Source organism: Schistocerca gregaria, chromosome 6 (assembly GCF_023897955.1).
Source record: "Schistocerca gregaria isolate iqSchGreg1 chromosome 6, iqSchGreg1.2, whole genome shotgun sequence".
NCBI lineage: Eukaryota > Metazoa > Arthropoda > Insecta > Orthoptera > Acrididae > Schistocerca > Schistocerca gregaria.
In genome coordinates this window covers 163987993-164010376 of record NC_064925.1, presented here as the reverse complement: position 1 = coordinate 164010376, position 22384 = coordinate 163987993, and the positions used below count along the sequence as shown (strand labels likewise).

Genomic DNA, 22384 nt, shown 5'->3' with positions numbered 1-22384 from the left:
CACTTCTTTATATTTCGTCAAAACGTCTTTGAGAAAACAGTTTTCTACTTTCGGTGGCAGGTTAAAAAGACTAACATTCCAGTAGTCCATTCCAGCATTACAAATAGTGACAGTACTCACCGAAAGGTCATAATCTCGGAATTCTGTAGTCCCTCCAAACTTCAATAGAATCTTATCCAGGAGCACACGATTTAATAGCTTCACGAAAAAACAGTATCTGTATCAAAGTAGGCCGTATGGACTTGATCGGACGTAATTCCAATGACATCAACGACCCATTCGTGGTTTTTCAGGGAACTTGGCTGAACATTTCTGGTGGACTTGTCAAATTCAAAACGTAGAGTACACTTCCTGGTAACTTTTCTTACCATGTTAAACTGTTATTCAGCGGCCTAAACCGCCAAAACTAAGACACAAAACACGATATCACGACGACACGAGGACGATACACCTTATAATAAGAAACACAAGAAAACACAAAAAAATAAGCTAGTTCGCGGTTTGTTTATGCTGCAACGGGGCGGACACGAGGTACGTGTGTACTCTAGCATGGCTTAGTCGGAACTTCGTTAAGTGTGGAACGCCTCACGATTGTGCGTGTAACCCTTGCGCAGCGGCCATGCTAATCTTCTCTTTATCGTTCCTATTTCAGTACACGTACCGCCGAAGGGAGTACGCCACCGAGGACACAGAGGATAATCCGACTCCAGGGACTCATCTCTGGCATGCCTCCCGGGAGACTCACATTCCCAAATTACTATCCCACACGATATTCATAGTGCCTTTGCCTATTATGCTCATTATTCGCGGATAGTTGCCAATTCCCGTAAGAGTTAGGGAAATGTTTCTGCATCCACGCAGAAGCAGATGGTCAAATCCCCAGTGAGCCTTAACTATATACACTCCTGGAAATTGAAATAAGAACACCGTGAATTCATTGTACCAGGAAGGGGAAACTTTATTGACACATTCCTGGGGTCAGATACATCACATGATCACACTGACAGAACCACAGGCACATAGACACAGGCAACAGAGCATGCACAATGTCGGCACTAGTACAGTGTATATCCACCTTTCGCAGCAATGCAGGCTGCTATTCTCCCATGGAGACGATCGTAGAGATGCTGGACGTAGTCCTGTGGAACGGCTTGACATGCCATTTCCACCTGGCACCTCAGTTGGACCAGCGTTCGTGCTGGACGTGCAGACCGCGTGAGACGACGCTTCATCCAGTCTCAAACATGCTCAAGGGGGGACAGATCCGGAAATCTTGCTGGCCAGGATAGTTGACTTACACCTTCTAGAGCACGTTGGGTGGCACGGGATACATGCGGACGTGCATTGTCCTGTTGGAGCAGCAAGTTCCCTTACCGGTCTAGGAATGGTAGAACGATGGGTTCGATGACGGTTTGGATGTACCGTGCACTATTCAGTGTCCCCTCGACGATCACCAGAGGTGTACGGCCAGTGTAGGAGATCGCTCCCCACACCATGATGCCGGGTGTTGGCCCTGTGTGCCTCAGTCGTATGCAGTCCTGATTGTGGCGCTCACCTGCACGGCGCCAAACACGCACACGACCATCATTGGCACCAAGGCAGAAGCGACTCTCATCGCTGAAGACGACACGTCTCCATTGGTCCCTCCATTCACGCCTGTCGCGACACCACTGGAGGCGGGCTGCACGATGTTGGGGCGTGAGCGGAAGACGGCCTCACGGTGTGTGGGACCGTAGCCCAGCTTCATGGAGACGGTTGCGAATGGTCCTCGCCGATACCCCAGGAGCAACAGTGTCCCTAATTTGCTGGGAAGAGGCGGTGCGGTCCCCTACGGCACTGCGTAGGATACTACGGTCTTGGCGTGCATCCGTGCGTCGCTGCGGTCTGGTCCCAGGTCGACGGGCACGTGTACCTTCCGCCGACCACTGGCGACAACATCGATGTACTGTGGAGACCTCACGCTCCACGTGTTGAGCAATTCGGCGGTACGTCCACCCGGCCTCCCGCATGCCCACTATACGCCCTCGCTCAAAGTCCGTCAACTGCACATACGGTTCACGTCCACGCTGTCGCGGCATGCTACCAGTGTTAAAGACTGCGATGGAGCTCCGTATGCCACGGCAAACTGGCTGACGCTGATGGCGGCGGTGCACAAATGCTGCGCAGCTAGCCCCAATCGACGGCCAACACCGCGGTTCCTGGTGTGTCCGCTGTGCCGTGCGATTGATCATTGCTTGTACAGCCCTCTCGCAGTGTCCGGAGCAAGTATGGTGGGTCTGACACACCGGTGTCAAAGTGTTCTTTTTTCCATTTCCAGGAGTGTATATCAAGATTGTATCTGTTCTTTCGGATATGTCCGACAGAACAGATACAATCGGTGACCATGCAGCTCTTTAGAATGAAATTACAAATGAATATCCTTAGATGCATACAGACGTTGATATAACTCAACGAGGACAGCTCAAAATCTGTGCCCGGCCCCGTACTCGAACCCGGGATCTCCTGCCTACGTGACAGACGCTCTCTGCATCTGAGCCACCGAAGAAAAAGAGAATAGTGCGACTGCAGTGACTTATATCTGCCAAAACTCCTGTGAGATCCACGTCCCCAAATTATTGTCCCGCGCTATATTCATAGTGACACTGCACGTTATACTTATTACTCGTGGCTTGTTACCGATTCCCATAAGAATACGGGCACTGTTTGTGCATCCGTACAGAAGAAGATAGTCGAAAGGGTGGTGAGCTTTAACTGGTATCTGTTCTTTCGGACATGTCCTAAAGAACAGATACCATCTGTGACCATGCAGTTCGTTAGAATGAAATTACAATGAAATGAATACCCCCTAGCTGCATACAGGTATTGATATATCGGGTGATCAAAAAGTCAGTATAAATTTGAAAACTGGATAAATCACGGATTTATGTGGATAGAGAGGTACAAATTGACACACATGCTTGGAATGACACGGGGTTCAAAATATGTCCGACAGATGGCTCTTCATCTGATCAGAAACAAAAGTAAGACAAAGCAAAGATGATGTTCTTTACAGGAAATGCACAATATGTCCACCATCATTCCTCAACAATAGCTGTAGTCGAGGAATAATGTTTTTAACAGCACTGTAAAGCATGTCCGGTGTTATGGTGAGGCATTGGAGTCGCATGTTGTTTTTCAGCATCCCTAGAGGTGTCGGTCGATCAAGATACACTTGCGACTTCAGGTAACCCCAAAGCCAATAACAGCACGGACTGGGGTCTGGGGACATGGGAGGCCAAAGATGACGAAAGTGGTGGTTGAGCACACAATCATCGCCAGACGATGCGAGCAAGAGATCTTTCACGCTTCTAGCAATATGGGGTGGAGCTCCATCCTGAATAAACATCGTACGTTCCAGCAGGTGTTTATCAGCCAGGCTGAGAGAGGATGATGTGATTCTGTAACATATCGGCGTACCTCTCAGCCGTCACGCTAGGAGTTTTTCTGTCCAGCGCCATCTGTCGGACATTTTGTGAACTTTGGTTTCTTTTTCTTTTTTTCTAATAAAACCCCATGTCAATCCAAGCATGTCTGTCAATTTTTACCTCTCTATCTCCATTATCCCGTGGTTTATTACGTTTTCAAATTTATACTGACGTTTTGATCACCCGGTAAGTAAAAGAGGACAGATGAAAATGTGTGCCACGACCGGGACCTCCAGCTTCCATGGCAGACGCTCTATCCATCTGGGCCACCGAGGACATAGTGAATAGGGCGACTGCAGGGTCTTACCTCTGGCACGCCTCCCGTAAGAACCGCATTCCCAATTTTTTTCCTGCACTATATTCATAGTGCCCCTGTCCATTTTACTGATTACTCGTGGATTGTTGCCCATTCCGATAACAGTTCGAGCATTGTTTGTGCATCCGCACAGAGAAGGATGGTCAAATGGCCAGTGAACCTTAAATATATATACATATGAGTGAAGTTGGTACCTGTTCTTTTGGACATGTCCGGCAGAACAGATAACTTCGGTGACCATGCAGCTCATTAGAATGAAATTACAGTGAAATGAATACCCCTACCTGCATACGGGAATTGATATATGTCTACGAGTACAGTTGCAAATGGGCGCCCCGACCGGGACTCGAAACCGGTATCTCTTGCTTACTTGACAGATGCACTGTCCATCTGCGCCACCGAGGACACAGAGGATAGTGCGACTGCAGAAGGATAGCGTTTCTGCCATGTAAGCAGGAGATCCCGGGTTCGAGTCTCGGTCGGGGAACACAGTTTCAACTGTCCCCGTTGTCTTATATCACCGCCTGTATGCAGCTAGGGGTATTAATTTCATTGTGATTTCATACTTGTTCTAAAGACAGTTAATAAATGTTCATAACCAAATACGAGGCTGACTAAAGTTGAATATTGTTTCAATTTATCATTGACTAATTTTTACGATTAATTAATTTATTTTTGCTGAATGTTCAATTAAATCGCATTTAGCACAGATAGTTCTCATTCAGTGATGTGCAAATGCATTTACATTTTAAAGTAAAAAGCTGTAGGAAATCGACCGAGGCAGATATTACAATTGAATTACCATGTGAGGAAACAGATGTATTTATTCTGTTTAATGAAACTCATCTTTGGAATTTAAATTTTATTGCAATATTATATCTCCGCAATTATGGAGATGTAGCACAAAATTTACCAAACAAGCAGACCCCAAAGCTAACGATATCACATTCCACTAGCGAAAAATGAGATCATTTCGTATTAATTGTTTTTATTTTATTTCATATTATTTTTCATTTATCAACTCTACTCGTGTCAAGTACGTAACTGCAAATGCAAACCACTCCAAGCTCATGCAGTACCAATTTCATTACTGTTACATTTCATGAGGAGTGGAAATTTTGTGCTGAATAGAGATATATTTTCGAATTCTCATTGCACCTCATGATTACAATACATAATAGTACAACAACTTTTTTTTTTGGAGACGAAAATGACTGAGGGGCTCTTCACTTCCAAAAATTGTGCGGTTCAGAAGATGTACTCTGGGCTTTGACAAGATCGTTACAAAGAGTTTTAAATGAAATTACTAAAAATATATTGTTAGACTGACGATCATTGAAATATATTGAGACTTATTTTGAAATTTTATCCCTTTTTTATGCCCAAAAAGATCATTAAGCAAGGGAAGAACAATTTAATAATGATTCTTTTTTCGTGTCTGAGTTTAGTGAATTCGAAGGCTGTGGACTTCCATTTCACTCGAATTTTCTGAGAAGTGGCGAGAAGTATACACATGTAAATTCGCTGATGATTCACGTGAGTTTATATGCAAAAGTTGAACAATATGTTTCTGACATTCATCGCTGTGGCTACGGACCTTCAGTATAGCTCGAGAGAACGTGAGTCGTCACACGTTACAGTATCCTCCAAACTGCGTTGGTCATGTGTGCGAATTGTAAATTTTTTTAGTAAATAAGAAGTGTGCATAGCAGGCCTGTTGTACATTAAGTAGCAGCAGCACCACCATTTCTTCAGTTTTTGCTCCAAAAGTCAGAGGGTAAAGGCGAGAAGAGGACGGCTTAGTCTCTCGTTGGTGCTGCAGGGGAAGCCTTCCTCGAAGGGCGATTGATGGACGGGTTGAACGTGCTTACAGACTGCTGTTTTCCAGTCACGTGAACTTTTCACAGATGGCTAATGACTAACTGGAAGAAAGCGCGGCCAGCATAATACAACGCTAGCCGTACGAGTTCGAGACCACTGCATCTCAGTACGACTTGAGTTTTCCTCCGCTAGGAAAATTCAATTTTCACTATGCCAACGCCTGATTTCGGACTGTAGCGAGCTCGCTAGTTTCCTTCAAGTGTTCAACCAGATCACAGCCCACTCTCAGCTGTGTTTGTTTGATAGAGAGATGCCTTGAGTTGTCAGCCTGCAACCGAGGCAGATCCCGTGAGAACTTTTACGGATTACGAGAGCGCGAGATTCGCAACAAATAGCTGCAAAGTCAATAATTTATGGACTTTTGAGACACTCTAACAGAAAGTTGGCTCCATGGAACTAAGAGTGAAAACGAGGAGAACAAATTTGGTACCAGACTTGCCCGTAAAGGCAAACGTCCTGCGTTCGAGTCCAGGTCCAGCAAAAACCTGCCAGAAAGTTTCATATAAGCGGAAACTCGGCTGCACAGTGAAAAAGACATTCAGAAGAATAATATCCTGGGACATATACGAAGGTTGTGACGTAAATAGGGGCAACTATTTATTCACAACCAATACAAGAGAATTACATGTGTGAACCTGTTACTGTTCTCCAATGTAGTCACCAGCGTTGTGTATAACCCGTTTCCATCGATGTGGAAGGCGTAGTATACCCTTAGCACAACCTGTTCTGCTGATGGTGCGAATGGAGCGGTCTACTGCCTGTCGAATCTGTGGAACAGTTCTAAAGCGAATGCCACGAAGTGGTTCCTTTATCTTCGCAATCACATCAAAGTCACAAGGAGTTAAGTCCAGTGAGTATTCTAGACGTTTCCACATCCGAAAGGTGATGTCTATTCAGATTTCGTGAAAGTTTCGTAAGAGTGCTCCATAGCGAGATGTAAATGACGTTTGCTTTAAATACACCTTGTAACGGTCGTGAGCATTAGCTACTTTTGAAACAGGACTAGTGAACTGATGTTAGTCAAGAATACATTTAAGGTGAAGACTCCATTACAGCACCTCACTGAATTTGAACGAGGTCATATAGTAGAGCATATAGCGGCTGAGTATTCCTTTTGTGATACTGCAGAGAGACTTGTTAGGAATGTAACCACTGTACAACATTACTGGCCGTTGCGGTGACAGGGAGACCAGGCTGGAGACTATCACGGGGCACTACCGAAAAGGAAAGCCGCCAAGTTCGGCGTATGGCTCTGGCGCATCGTACTGCATCTGCAGCATCAATTTGAGCAGCAGTTATCTCCACAGTGGCACAACAGACGCCCAGTAGCGTGCATTCCTCTGACCCCAAACCATCGCCATTTGCTACTTCACCGGAGTCGAATGAGAGCTCAGTGGAGGCCAGAGTGAAGATCTTTTGTGTTTTCAGATTAATGCTGGTTCTGACCCGGTACCAGCATGGCCGTGTGTAGGTTAAAAGGATGCTAGTTGAGAGCCTGCAACCAACCCGTCTGTGTGCTAGACACACGGGACTTACGCCCGCTGTAAAGGCCTGATGTGTGATTTCGCATAACAGCAGGAGCACTCTCGTGTATATCCCACGCAACCTGACTGCCAATTTGTACGTCAGTATGCTGATCCAACCTACTGTGCTGCCAGTCATGAACTGCATTCCACAGGGTGCAAAGAAAACTCTCATTCACATACCGCTGTTGTAACCCATCATGTTGGCTTGGCCTGCTAGATCACCAGATCTGTCTCCAGTCAAGCACATACGGGGCATCATCCAACGACCACTCCAGCATCATCCACAACAGCCCCTGTGTTGACCGAATAAGTGCAACAGGCATGGAACGCCATCCCACAAAATGACATCCGGCACTTGTACAACATAATGCATGCACGTCTGCATGCTTGAGCTCCAGCATTCTGGTGGTTGCACCATTCATTCACATTTGCAATGGCTTATCTCGCGATTACATTGAACTGTTATCTTGCAACGTTAATCACTCAAATATGTTACACAGAAAAACATTACTCTGCAATAATTGCTTCTTGGTGTTGGATTTTTTTCTGCAGCATACTAAGCGTACCACCTACACGTTGTGACATGTTTCTAGCAGGCTTTTTCATCCTGTATTTAAGGGGGAAATGCAATCGATCGCCGGCCGGAGTTGTCGAGTGGTTCTAGGTGCTTCAGTCTGGAACCGCGCGACCGCTACGGTCGCAGGTTCGAATCCTGCCTCGGGCATGGATGTGTGTGTCATCCTTACGTTACTTAAGTTTAAGTAGTTCTAAGTTCTAGGGGACTGATGACCTCAGATGTTAAATCCCATAGTGCTCAGGGCCATTTGAACCATTTTTTGCAATCGATCAGAGGCTGTAGACGTGCTAACACATTAACTACTAGTAGACTGGCACTGACCGGAGAAACAATTAGTTTTAAGAACATAATTAGCACATAAAAGTATAACAGGGTACATGGTAGTTGGTTAAGGGCACAATACAAGTGTCAGGGGAAGTTCCATGTGGAACGCTATATTGTGAAATGGGTAACCGTCTTCCATACATAAATTATTAGAGTTAAGTTTGTTTTGTGGGAACCTGATATTAAAGATCCAGGGCGAATCTTCTCGGAAGGGAGGAAGTATGCTGCACCATAGATAAATCTAGGAATAGATTTGGGGAACTCTTCAAAATTTTGGTCAGTTATGGTCAGAAGGTAGAAGACAAGGGACTGATGGTTACATCGGGTAGCAGGTGCTGGCAATGTTGATATTTAGCACACAGTTCTGTGAGGTAGGTGTACATCACCACTCGCAAGAGAGGCCTGGCGGGCACTATAAGTAAGTGTGGAGACAGATGTGGAGTAATCAGGCACAACATATAGCACTGACGTGCTATGAAAGCCTGTATGCTGCAATTACACCAGCTACTGGCAACCTGTATGTGGGGGCTGAAGTGGGCTACAAAAAGCTAAAGTTACTATTATTGAAGAATACTCCACCTCTCCACTTGTCCCCTACAGAGGGTATTCGTCAGAACACAAAAAGGAGTATAATTAAGGCAGCCCAGAGTTTGAAGGCAAGCAGCCATTCATCATTCAGTTCGTATCACGAGCTGGAGGGAATGGCGATTGTTTAAATTACATGCCGACAACAGCGACCATATGGTGATGAATTTCAGCGGCCAGTCGGACCATTGAATCAACCACCGTCCTGCAACGTGGTGAGGCGGGTCCGAAACTTTGTGCTACATGGGTAAAGGGAGCAGGAGGACGGCCAGCCTCTGCACTCTGGGTGGCATCGTCTAGCTGCCCTCGCCAATTGCAGAGCCGGGGTGCGATCTCACGACTACCGGGTCCAGTTCTGTCACAGACAGAACAGCCCTGGATGGGTGAATGGAGCTTCTGAGACAATACTACAAAGACGACTGCTTGCTGCTTCCCTTCAGCGCTCTGCGTGGTGACCACGAGTAGGGAACAGTCAGCCGCTTTCCCGAGGCCATGTGCGGGGCTTCAGGCTCGGCCGTCAGATGCTGTCGTCCATGCTACTAGAAAAGGACAGGAACCACACTATTCATGCCACCAGAAAATGACAGGAACCGTTACCTCTGCAAAGATGGAGCGGCCAGGAGCTGGAGCAGCAGATTCCAGTGCTGGCGTTGGTGCTGACATATGTACACACCAGCACCGCCATCACCTGGATCAGTAGAGGTACTGCGTATTATTTGGCAGCATAAGAAATCAATATAAAACTTGTCTATGTGCACCATAGTGATTGGACCCTATCTCACAGAACATGTCTCTCAGTTATTATGGAGCATTACACCCCCTGAAAAAATGGTTCAAATGGCTCTGAGCACTATGGGACTTAACAGCTATGGTCATCAGTCTCCTAGAACTTAGAACTACTTAACCTAAGGACAACACACAACACCCAGCCATCACGAGGCAGAGAAAATCCCTGACCCCGCCGGGAATCGAACCCGGGAACCCGGGCGCGGGAAGACACCCCCTGAGACCAAAGTGTTGTAACACTGTACTTGAGTAATAATTTGATTTGTCATTGGCTATATGGCTTTTTTGAAGCGACCTATTCAGCTTGAATATAGCACTACATCGTAATATAACTATGGTTGCCTGTCTCCTACAAGGTATTATACCTCAATTATGGAGCAAATGGGAATCCTTGGAAGGAAGATGAAGTTCTTTTCTCAGATCTGTACTGAGAAAATTTAGGGAAATGACGTCAGAGGTAGGCTGAAAGATGATCTGACTACCGCCAATATCCTTTTCACATAAGGACGACCAAGATAAGAGACGAGAAATTAGGGCTCATATTCCCTCACTATTTTGAGAGTGCAACAGCAAAAGGAACTTTCTTGTAGTGGTACAAGGTACACTCTTCCAAGCATCTTGCAGTGACTTTTGGAGTATGTCTACAGATGTAGATGCAGATTCCTTGTTTGACACCTAACTCCCTGCATTCAATCCTGACTAAACATTTTCAAGGCTTTATAAATCCTAAAATTTCAGATGTAACTGAACATGGCACAGTTCGTATAAGTAATAGAAGAGAGTAAATATGGGTATCACAGATGACGACAGAATGTAACTCAACAGAGAGTAGCCATAGCTGTTTCTGTCATCATATACGCGAGTAAAACTACTGACTGCTTGGGCTGGCGGTGAATCCCCCCCGCCTGTGTAAGTGAGACAGCAGCATCTGAAACCTTACAGAGAATGAGTAATGTGATACATGCATGCGAACCTGAGTTAGGCAGCATCTGACAGCTTTGGCATGTGCATGACTTGCATTTTGGCACTACTGAAATAACTTGCATGTCCATCATTGATCTTAGTTTTATCTTTGTACCACGAACTGAAGGAACCTACAAGTCATGTCACTAGCGCCAGTATGTTATCGACATGTATATTTTGTATCTTTTAGAACCATTAAGTGATGACAAGTGCCACAGCTGTTTTGTAAAATTTGCAACAATAGTGTCCTGTGTTGTGTCTGTAATCTTTATACATATCGATAAACAATACTGGCAGTTTTATTTTTGTACAAAGATCGAATCGTTGATGATCAGTGGGTTGTAATTGGACTTATGTGTTATGAGAAACAAACTATGTCTCTTTCATACTGAAAATCTACAAGTATTTGCGGTAAATAATTTTTACTTTGGTGCAAATCTAGTATTCTGGACACAATGGACTTCCCTATTTGTGAGGAAACTTGCCCTTTTTTTTTTCTTTGACCATGTTGTGTGTTTACATCTCGCATTTGCAGCATTAGTAAGTTACCCTTCTGCACTACGAAACTCTGTAGCTTAAGTAATACACAACATTAACGATCTTGTCAAAAGATGGTGATCTTCGCCTCTAAAATGATGTATTTTTGTACGTTGGCGTTTTAAAGCCAAGCACAATCAAGTGTCTGTGTAGTAAGTTATTTTCGTACGACACATGTGTTTTGTACAGTTGTAGAATAACGTACGTGTGGATATACTAATGTTGTGGCAACTCATTTGAGAGTCCACAGTTACAGTCTTACGCATCAAGTGTAACTTAAATGATTTTCTTCTTTAGGAGTGTTGTGGTCTTGTATGCTGTATGGGAAATATACGAAGTTTTCTACGTCTACTATTACATCTACATCCATACTCCGCAAGCCCCCTGATGGTGTGTGGCGGAGGGTACCCTGAGTACCTCTATCGGTTCTCCCTTCTATTCCAGTCTCGTATTGTTCGTGGGAAGAAGGATTGTCGGTATGCTTCTGTGTGGGCTCTAATCTCTCTGATTTTATACTCATGGTCTCTTCGCGAGATATACGTAGGAGGGAGCAATATACTGCTTCACTCTTCGGTGAAGGTATGTTATCGAAACTTTAACAAAAGCCTGTACCGAGCTGCTGAGCGTCTATCCTGCAGAGTCTTTCACTGGAGTTTATCTATCATCTCTGTAACGCTTTCGCGATTACTAAATGATCCTGTAACGAAGCGCGCTGCTCTCCTTTGGATCTTCTCTATCTCTTCTATCAACCCTATCTGGTACGGATACCACACTGCTGAGCAGTATTCAAGCAGTGGGCAAACAAGCGTACTGTGACCTACTTCCTTTGTTTTCGGATTGCATTTGCTTAGGATTCTTCCAATGAATCTCAGTCTGGCATCTGCTTTACCAACGATCAACTTTATATGATCATTCCATTTTAAATTACTCCTAATGCGTAATCCCAGATAATTTATGAAATTAACTGCTTCCAGCTGCTGACCTACTATTTTGTAGCTAAATGATAAGGGATCTATCTTTCTATGTATTCGCAGCACATTACACTTGTCTACATTGAGATTCAGTTGCCGTTACCTGCACCATGCGTCAATTAGCTGCAGATCCTCCTGCATTTCAGCACAATTCTCCATTGTTACAACCTCTCGATACACCACAGAATCATCTGCAAATAGCCTCAGTGAACTTCCGATGTCATCCACAAGGTCATGTATGCATATTGTGAATGGCAGCGGTCCTATGACACTCCCCTGCGGCACACCTGAAATCACTATGACTTCGGAAGACTTCTCTCCATTGAGAATGACATGCTGCATCCGTTATCTAGGAACTCTCCAATCCAATCACAAAATTGGTATGATAGTCCATATGCTCTTACTTTGTTCATTAAACGACTGTGGGGAACTGTATCGAACGCCTTGCGGAAGTCAAGAAAAACGGCATCTACCTGTGAACCCGTGTCTATGGCCCTCTGAGTCTCGTGGACGAATAGCGCGAGCTGGGTTTCACACGACCGTCTTTTTCGAAACCCATGCTGATTCCTACAGAGTAGATTTCTAGCCTCCAGAAAAGTCATTATACTCGAACATAATACGTGTTCCAAAATTCTATAACTGATCGACGTTTATAGGTCTATAGTTCTGCACATCTGTTCGACGTCCCTTCTTGAAAACGGGGATTACCTGTGCCCTTTTCCAATCCTTTGGAACGCTACGCTCTTCTAGAGACCTACGGTACACCGCTGCAAGAAGGGGGGAAAGTTCCTTCGCGTACTCTGTGTAAAATGGAACTGGTATCCCATCAGGTCCAGCGGCCTTTCCTCTTTTGAACGGTTTTAATTGTTTTTCTATCCGTCATCTATTCCGATATCTACCGTTTTGTCATCTGTGCGACAATCTAGAGAAGGAACTGCAGTGCAGTCTTCCTCTGTGAAACAGCTTTGGAAAAAGACATTTAGTATTTCGGCCTTTAGTCTGTCATCCTCTGTTTCAGTACCATTTTGGTCACAGAGTGTCTGGACCTTTTGTTTTGATCCACCTACCGCTTTGACATCAGACCAAAATTTCTTAAGATTTTCTGCCAAGTCAGTACATAGAACTTTACTTTCGAATTCATTGAACGCCTCTCGCATAGCCCTCCTCACACTACATTTCGCTTCTCGTAATTTTTGTTTGTCTGCAAGGCTTTGGCTATGTTTATGTTTGCTGTGAAGCTCCCTTTGCTTCCGCAGTAGTTTTCTAAGTCGGTGGTTGTACTACGGTGGCTCTTTTCCATCTCTTACGATCTTGCTTGGTACATACTCATCTAACACATATTGTACCATGGTTTTGAACTTTGTCCACTGATCCTCAACACTATCTGTATTTGAGACAAAACTTTTGTGTTGAGCCGTCAGCTACTCTGATATCTGCTTTTTGTCACTTTTGCTAAACAGAAAAATCTACCTACCTTTTTTAATATTTCTATTTACGGCTGAAATCATCGATGCAGTAACCGCTTTATGATCGCCGATCCCTGTTCTGCGTTATCTGTTTCAAATAGTTCGGTTCTGTTTGTCACCAGAAGGTCTAATATGTTATCGCCACGAATCGGTTCTCTGTTTAAGTGCTCAAGGTAGTTTTCAGATAAAGCACTTAAAAAAATTTCACTGGATTGTTTGTCCCTGCCACCCGTTACGAACGTTAGTCTCTCGCAGTCTATATCCGGCAAATTAAAATCTCCACCCAGAACTATAATGTGGTGGGCAAAGCATGCCTATTACTCCACCCTGCCCTCCAATGAGCTCTCCCTTGATATCACTGAAGTCGCAAATGTCCTTGGGTTGGGGTCAGTTGAATGCACGCTACAGGGCGTTTGGCTCAGAGCTGACCTCGAAGCAGCCGATTTGTAACAGCTCTTTGGGTGGAAATTGCAGCTCAGATTCCTGCTGCAGATGTAGTATGATGCGCCAGAGGCATACGCCGAACACGATGGTCTTCCCTCTCTGTAGTGGCCGCTCCGGAGCCGGATCCTCTTGCGACCGCTCATTTTCGTGACCAACGCTGCTAGCAATCATGTCCTGTGGCTACATTACTGCCAAGTCTTCCTTTAGTATTGTAGAAGCAACACCCAGCTTCTCATAGCCCTACCACGTGACCTCGTTCAAACTCAGTGAGGTGCTGATAATGGCGTCCTTGATGCCTTAAAGGCATCCTTGGCTGACATCAACACACCAGGTCCAATCTCCAAGGTGCCTGCTACTAATCACTGTTACAGTGTATTTAAAGGAAACCTGAGTTGCATCTTCAAAGTAACACTACCAGCGCCACTCTTATGGATCTGGTGTGACAGCTGAATAGACAACACTATTCAGATGTAGAAAAACGACTAACACTATCGTTTATGTCACACAACTTCTTCTTGCTGCTGCGACATTTTTCCGTCAGTGTATATCGTAATAAATCATCGTTTTTAGTTTAGCTTTTGTGCTTAACTGTCTTACAGATTTAATGCTGGTGGTTAAACACGTAACAACACACGTGTCTTACATCTAATGTCATTAAAAAAGTTATATGAACATTTGTAAGTAGGCTGTTTAGGTTTTTTTATTGGTAACGCCGTCGCCACGTAGCGCTCTGTATGAAAAAACACTGGCTGTGCTGTGTGCAGTCAGTAGCTGGTTGGCATTGTTGTAATACTCGCCATTGTAGTGTTGGGCAGCTGGATGCTAACAGCGCGTAGCGTTGCGCAGTTGGAGGTGAGCCGCCAGCAGTGGTGGGGGTTGGGAGAGAGATGGCGGAGTTTTGAAATTTGTAGGAATTGATGTCATGAACTGGTATATATATTATGACTATTAAGGTAAATACATTGTTTGTTCTCTATTAAAATCTTTCATTTGCTAACTGTGCCTATCAGTAGTTAGTGCCTTCCGTAGTTTGAATCTTTTATTTAGCTGCCACTAGTGGTGCTCGCTATATTGCAGTAGTTCGAGTAAGGAAGATTATTGTGAGGTAAGTGATTTGTGAAACGTATAGGTTAATGTTAGTCAGGGCCATTCTTTCGTAGGGATTTTAGGAAGTCAGATTGTGTTGCGCTAAAAATATTGTGTGTCAGTTTAAGTACAGTCTTGTATAATTTCACATTCAGTGCGGTTGATTACAATTTTATAGTGTATAATATGAAGCACTATGCTATTTCTCCCTAAAATTGTGTTGATTTATTACTGAAAAGCTTAACAGCTTGTCAGGAGATGAAACTTCCATCTTTGTACACGTATAATTTTGCATCAGGTACGTCTACAATCGAAATGTGAATTTCCTAATGTATTTTGCTAATTACCACAGAAAATATATGGCTGGAAATGTGTGTACTTGTGTGTGTGTGTGTGTGTGTGTGTGTGTGTGTGTGTGTGTGTGTGTGTTTGTGTGTGTCTGTTTTCTTTAGGTTTTTAAAATTTATTTTTATTTTTTATAAGCAATCAAGATAACTCGGTTCTAGAAATATTTAATTTGGGGTACCATTGCGCCTTACTCCAATTGTGGTACAATAATCAGACTATACTTGTTGACAGATACTGGGTAAAATGTAAGATCAATCACAAATAGTGTCATGCGTATTTTGATAAATAATACAGCTATTTTAGACATTGAAATTTTGCATGATACATGAGTTTTGCTAATATCTTTACTTAGTTTAACGAATAATACGGCCAGTTTAGGTAAAGTAATACTTAATTTGCGGCTCTGTTGTCACGTGGGAGGTAGAGAGAACAAAGATGGGGATTAGCTGATTCGTTATACTAACAAGTCAGATATTGTACTGTGATTGAATGTTCTATTTCAGTGGCCAGTAAAGTACTGGGCTGAGACAAGGGGAGTGGTGTTTTGGCGTCATAAAAAGGGGTGTGACTTAGGAAGGGGACATGGTCTCCACCTGTCAGTTGGGGCTTGCAATTACCATCGTCTGAGGAAGGGCCAGAGTGCATATTTGGCCCACAAACGGCATTACCTTCCTACTGATAAAGATTGCAGGGTAGGGATACACACAATGTCACTCTAATTCTAACTGATTAAGAAGATGGGATCAGCACATCTGGCATGCTCAACGAATAAGAAAGACCAAGCAGAGCCATATTTGATGTAGATATGTGAGTCTGTGTCGACCTATGACTCACTTACAATGGATAAAAATCCAAATTTGCGCATGATGCATGATCATAGAAGAAGAAAGTTAAGTGGATCACAACGACATTAAGCAAGCAAAGACTGAAGTCTAGACAGGATAAAAATGGCAATATTATAGTAATGCTGAAAGCTTACTGTACTAACCGTTATATTACTAAGGCTTTTAACATAACTCGGATGATAACAATACTGCAGCCTTTTTAAAGTTTTTATCTATCCAGCATATCAGTAGCGTATGGAGGAGAAATGGGGAAAATTGGTTCAGTTTTTAACTTGTGCACATCCGTCTGAATTGTGTTATGCCGTGTTTTGTCACGTAATCGGTTTCCCCCACGATAAAGCAAAAGATGGAGGTTGCCTCACTGTGTCCACCATTATGGGCCCTTGGTCTTCGTCAGTGAACAGTCACTCTGTCGCATCTCTGTCACAACTGCATAGACAATGAGCTTTCATCGCTCTTGGCCTGTTTCAAGGGTAGACGATGGGCATGTGTTTCATGTACATTGTATTAGACTGTAATACTGATCAACTCGTCTGCATGTTGTTCTTACTGCCACTCGTCTTTCTTTTGCGACCAATACGCAGGTGTGCTCTATGAATGTCTGTTTGCAAATTGTAGGTTCTACTGGATTTGACAGAGGATTCATGGAGGCAGAGTAGAAAGTTGGGGCCGGGACCTGTGTCACGCCCAAGGCGTCAGTGACACAACATGAAATTAAAAATAATTTGTTGCTCACAGTTCCACAGTGATTCAGTGTCCTGCTTGGCGCGTCCTGGTAACAGACGTGCTGCTTCCGCATCGCAGGAAAGTGATAAGTGTTGTACCAACGCCCGTCGTGGAATTTGTGTCGTAGCTCCTGATGTTGCCTGCGGTTAGTTCCCTCGGCTCATGCAGGGCAGTGTCGGCTAGCGTTGTTGCCACAGCCTAGCATGACTGTGGTCGACCGCCGAAGCCTCAGCGCTCTCGTACAGCGTAGTTGCGCTTAGGCTTGCCTCCAGATATCTGCAAACCACTGTTGGCAATTGCCGTGATGGAAGGCGGAAATTCCAACAGCGACACGGTCAGGCAGAGGAGAAGCCCCAGTGCACACCTGGTAAGACAGTATACGTACTGCCAATGATTAGTTGCACCAGGCGCCCTGCTTCCAAGATGTACAGCTTGCAGTCGAAAAGATTAGTTTTTAATCCACAGAAGATCTCCCGAGGCTTCGCCGTCCTTTAGTCAAGGCGGTGACTGTCAGGAGTGGCAACTTGCACAGTTAAAGTTCCCCTAGAGCTGAAATGCTGCGGATTTGTAGAAGTGCTCTTCAGAGTGGCAGTTGCTGGCAACACTTCATCCTCGTCCAGACGCTGCCGAGCTACTGCCGTTATTTTCGACTTAAAGCGTTTCAGTTTGATTATGTTAGCCAAAAGGCCATCTGGTTGTTGATAAATATCTCGCAAACAAGAGAAGTAATATCCCGCAGTTTGGTTCCGCCAATATGCTTGGGCCTTTGCATACCGTATAATGCTTTTACCAAGTACAGGTTTTGCGTATTCGGTCCACCAAAAGATTCGCTCCCGTTACCTCGTTTGGGAGCGTAAGCATTTATGCCAAGTCTGTTTAATCTGTTGCTTAAGTTCAACATCCTGCAATAGTGAGACGTTAAGGTGCCATACTCCATGGCGACGAAAGATATCTTGCCGGGTATACCCGAATGAAATATGGTATGCACAATGGTCGGAGAAGTTTATAGGCCATATCTCACAATCATTGTGCATGAATTCTTTAGTAACATAGATTGTGTTTAACTTGCTTGCTGACTTGATACTGACGTAAGTATATCCGGAATGGTGGGGATTCAAGTAAGTCCACGTGTCTTGTAGTTCTAATTTATTACCAATGTTTGTAGCTTGCAACAAGTGTTAAAATTGGGCGTGTGGTCTCCACGGCGCAACACACAGTTAAAATCTGCGGCAAGCACTGCGGCGACCCCAACGTTCTTTAACAGTTCTGTTTCGTCTTTCATTAGTCCCAGATGGCGCATATACGTTAACTAAAATGAGGTCATGAAGTTGAGCTCGGCACGCAATACCCTCTTTGAATAAAACCGCTGTTCATCCTTCATTTCCGATGTTGATGATGCCTTCATAAACTTTTATGTCCGCTACTCTAGGTGTTACAACCTCTTGTACCATGGCAGTATCTATGTCAGCAGTATAAAGATAATCTTTCAAACATTGTAAATTTACCGCCGAACTTATCCGAGAGACATTAACTGCAGCCACATTGTAGGCCTGCATAAAAGTGTTTACCACTGTTCCGTACCAAAGCGTACTGGGAACCGGGAGACCCGGAAGATGCTTCCACGGTTGTATTCATGTGATTGTCTAACTCCATCAGAACGTCTCCATTCCAAATGGGAACCATTACCCTGATTGCATCAGCCACCGCCGTTTCCCCTGTCCGAGATTTCTTAAGGATTTCCCTTGTGCGTGTTCGTTTCCTTTCTAATTTCTGTGTCTGACTTTGATTCTAGGGGGCCGTTTCGTTTGTTTAGGCGACTTTTTTTTAATTGTCCTGACTTAGTACTGGGTGATCAGACGGGTCGCTGATTGTTGGGTGGTTTGGGTTCGAGTCCTCGTCAACTAGCATGTCACTACGTACTGATAACTCTGGAACATCACTGGGATTGCAACTTAGTGGTACCTCTGGATGTGTAAGAGGCATAGTGATTTCTTTTTCATGTGTCTTGCTACAGTCTAAGGTCTGCGAATTATTCTCTCCTGGAGAGGCCTAATTCGAACAGTTTGGCAGGGTAATCGTTCCGCTCTCTTTAGGTGTCAGTACGCTACATGCAGTTGAGAATCCTGATTTTCTTCATTTTCTCCTCAATATGATATGGCAGGGCCCCGCCCATTCCCGGTTTCCTGCAATGGGGCTGACAAGGTCTCCGCACATGACAGTTTCTGTTGATATCGCACATCGCCCACGGATATGAGTGCCTGGTGTTCCCTCCGTAAAAATTAGACACGAAGACTTATGATGATCCGTGAATCCGCATACTAAGCAGGTCCTTGGTTGGCCATCATAAACAACCAAGGCTCTGAAGCCCTGAGCCATAATATACGACGGGATATGCTTATGAAGATCTGTTATAATATTTCGCACACCATCGTCAACATTTTAATGTTTATTGCCCGTCCATTTCTCACCAGTAACCTGCAAAGCCGTTCCAAAAGGCGTTAACGCTTGTTTAATGAGATCGAACTTCAGTTCGAACGGGAGGTTGAATACACGCACTGGTCGCAACTCTAATCCAGCGTAACTGATCGCAATTGAACTAGATTCACCACTGGAATGATGAAAGTCCTCGAAACCGCCTGTTTTTCTCGTAATTCTGGTACAGGTTTCAACGTCTCACACTTTAACAGACACTGCATTACCGTGGAAATCATATGACAGCCCGTGAACGTCATCATCTTCTTTTCTAACAACCGGTCGTCGATTTCATAAACTTCCGGCCTGTCATATCCGAACGGGAACGAAAATTTAAACGTAGACTCCCTAATCAGAGCTTCCACAGCTGCATGGCTATGTTGTACTCACAAGCCACAGCGACACGGCCGACGGCGTGCCGCACTCGTCGCGAGCTCCACACGCGGCGGCGGCTAGGCCAGCACTACCACCGAGGACACAGAGGAGAGTGCGGCTGCAGGGACTTACCTCTGGCACGCTCCCCATGAGATCCACATTTGCAACCCTCTGTCCACACAGTACGTTTGTAGTGTCCCTGCCCACCACACGCATTAGTCGCTGTAGTCAGTCTACCGATTCCCGAAGAGTTCGGGAGCGTATCAGCACTGAAGAAGTAAGCCTTATCCATATGAAGATGGTATCTGGTCTTTCGGACAAGGATGTAGGTTGTAGTAGTTACTTGGAGATGAAGAAGCTTGCACAGGACAGGGTAGCATGGAGAGCTGGGCTGAAGACCACAACAACTATATTATTATTGTTATTATTATTTATTATTTTCGATTATTCCCTTTTGAGAGAGCTATTGCACTTGAGTAGTCATAATTTCTTCTTCTTTCTTCTCAAATTCTCTCCATACGTTCACTGTGTTCTCTCTTGCGTTCTTCCGACCATCTTTTTCCCGTTCTGTTCTACGTATGTTCTTGTTTAAGTGTGTGTTTCTGTATGATGTTTCTAAACTGTTCTCTGTTGTGTGATCCCCAGTTCTTTAATGCATTGCAGGCCGGGGTGGCCGAGCGGTTCTAGGCTCTACAATCTGGAACGCGCGACCGCTATGGTCACAGGTTCAAATCCTGCCTCGGGCATGGATGTGTGAGCTGTCCTTAGGTTAGTTAAGTTTAAGTAGTTCTAAGTTCTAGTGGACTGATGACCTCTGACGTTAAGTCCCATGGTGCTCAGAGCCATTTGAACAATTTTTAATGTGAAACTTCCTGACAGATTAAAACTGTGTGCTCGACTGAGACACGAACTCGGGAGTGGCTAAGCCATGTCTCCGCAATATCCTTTCTTTCAGGAGTGCTAGTTCTGCAAGTTTCGCAGAAGAGCTTCTGTAAAGTTTGGAAGGTAGGAGACGGATACTGGCAGAAGTGAAGCTGTGGGTACCGGACGTGAGTCGTGCTTCGGTAGCTCAGTTGGTAAAGCACTTGCCCGCGAAAGGCAAAGGTCCCGAGTTCGAGTCTCGGTCGGGCGCACAGTTTTAATCTGTCAGGAAGTTTCATATCAGCGCACACTCCGCTGCAGAGTGAAAATCTCATTCTGGAAACATCCCCCAGGCTGTGGCTAAGCCATGTCTCCACAATATCCTTTCTTTCAGGAGTGCTAGTTCTGCAAGTTTCGCAGAAGAGCTTCTGTAAAGTTTGGAAGGTAGGAGACGGATACTGGCAGAAGTGAAGCTGTGGGTACCGGACGTGAGTCGTGCTTCGGTAGCTCAGTTGGTAGAGCACTTGCCCGCGAAAGGCAAAGGTCCCGAGTTCGAGTCTCGGTCGGGCACACAGTTTTAATCTGTCAGGAAGTTTCATATCAGCGCACACTCCGCTGCAGAGTGAAAATCTCATTCTGGAATTTTTAATGTCTTTTTCTGCTTCAGTGATCCACTCTGTCTTGTTCTTGCTCTTGTTTACTATCTCAAAGATTTTTCTTGTGAGCCTGCTTTCATGCATCCTGCTGATATGTCCATAAAATTTCACCGTTCTCCTTCTAGTGATGTCTGTCATTGTTTGTATGTCTTTGTAAATCTCTCTAGTTGCCCTCTTCATCCAGATCCTTTCCCGAAACACTGATCCATATATTTTTCTTAGAATTTTTCTTTCCTGCTTTTCCATCTCTCTGATATTACTATGACCATGAATCACTGTAGTTCTGCATCATAAAGTGCTTCTGGTAGAACTACTGTGTTGTAATGCCTTAGTTTCGCATTAAGAGAAATAGATTTCTTATTATAGTGATTCCAAGTAAGCTTATATGCTTTTTGTAATCTGGAGATTCCATCTTTATTAGCTCTTCAATTCAGTCCTGATGGTTGGATTATCTCTCCCAAATATCTGAAGCTTGCAACTTGTACCACGTTCCCGTACTGAGTAGTAACGGGGAGATTATCTATAGATTTGTTTTCCATATACTGTGTTTTCTCGCAGGAGATTTGTTGCCCAGTTTTCTGTGAGATTTCGTGTAGTTTTTCCAATGCAAGTTTGGCATTGCCAGGGATACGGTGAAGACCTCAACGGCAGTGAAGGCGGAGATAAAGATCATTGGTACGGCGGAACTGCCGGAAGAGGCAGCACAAATCCACTAGCGTCTGTTCTGGAATCCAGCGGGCAGTGGTCAGCGTCTGTTCACCTAGTTGGTGCACCTGCTCGATGCTCTTCTTGATCCCAACTGTCAAGTCCTAAACATGTGACCTTGTAACCTCCCCACAGTAAAATAATATGAATATAAATAATATTCACATTTAGTGTAACCGCAAAACAGAATAATTCCTAAACCTCTCAACAGTAAAAAATATGATTATGTCGTTCGCATTCAGTATAACCTACCAACAGGAAAATTGCGTAACCTATCAATAATAAAATGCGACTAATCTCTCAATAAAATTGCAACTCACTTATAACCTTTCAATAATTGACTGTGAATTTAAACTGGTAAATTTTGGACGTCAGCAGTGCTGCGTCATGGCCCTCAAAATTCATTCTGAATAAATTGAAAAATCTTACCTCAATTAGGTCGCTGGATAACGCGTATATATCTGCTCCTA

At 44.4% G+C, this 22384-nt stretch overlaps 1 non-coding gene across 1 annotated transcript; it reads right to left on the bottom strand.

Annotated features, from left to right (window-relative positions):
• Nucleotides 1-569: 569 nt before the first annotated feature.
• On the bottom strand, nucleotides 570-676 carry LOC126279748 (U6 spliceosomal RNA). Its single transcript, XR_007551207.1, has one exon. It is a non-coding gene; the product is annotated as a U6 spliceosomal RNA (small nuclear RNA).
• Between the last annotated feature and the right edge of the window lie 21708 nt (nucleotides 677-22384).